The following is an 851-nucleotide window of genomic DNA, read 5'->3' as shown; positions in this document are numbered from 1 at the left end:
TTTATACTGGAGAAACCAAACAACCTCTCCACAGACGCATGGCCCAACACAGCAGAGCGCCCTCCTCTGGACAAGACTCTGCGCTACATCTACACATGATGGACAAAGGACATTCTTTGGAGGACCAGAATGTTCACATTTTAGACAAAGAAGACAGGTGGTTTTCTAAACTAAAACCAGGCTTTGTTGGGCTGCTGGATAAAACCTGGAACTAAACGCTATTTCTGACATTTAAAAAATAAAAATAAAAAGTCCAGTGGATTGCTTTTTTTTTTTACTTTTTTGACTTTAGTATAAAACTCCCGATCAGTCATGGGTAGTAAATGATTACTATGTCAGAAATGTATTAAAATGAGTCTAAATCTCCTCTTTAGCATTAAAAACCACCTCCTCTAATCATAAAATCTTTTTTTACTAAAGTTAGTAAGTTGATTCTAATTTTTAATCCGTTTCATCTCTTCTAATGCAATTCTTTAAAATGTCCAAAAACACTTTGATGGAAGCACAGAAGTGCCGGCCTGCTAAATGAACACTAAAGCCTGATCAGGTTTTGAATGGAGTCCAGTCAGGGTGGATGGGAAATGGGTGGTGTGCAGTTTGTCCCTCAGTTCGGGGGGCCCGGGTACCCAAAGACATGCAGATCTCCAGGAAGAGAACATTCGGTTGTTCTAAAGGACTCACAGTTTCAATACAAACTTCACAGAGATAACATATGCGAACATATGCGAACATCCATGTCTGACTTTATTACCACCGTATTCAAGGCAGAAGTCAAAAGAAAAACAAGTTTTAATGAAAACAAAACATGAACTTCAAAGATTTTCCTCCAACCAGCTGTGGCCAAATACTCC

This window comes from Cyprinodon variegatus, unplaced genomic scaffold (assembly GCF_000732505.1).
Source record: "Cyprinodon variegatus isolate N-32 unplaced genomic scaffold, C_variegatus-1.0 Scaffold1944, whole genome shotgun sequence".
NCBI classification, from domain to species: Eukaryota; Metazoa; Chordata; class Actinopteri; order Cyprinodontiformes; family Cyprinodontidae; genus Cyprinodon; species Cyprinodon variegatus.
Note: the sequence above shows the minus strand (reverse complement) of the source record.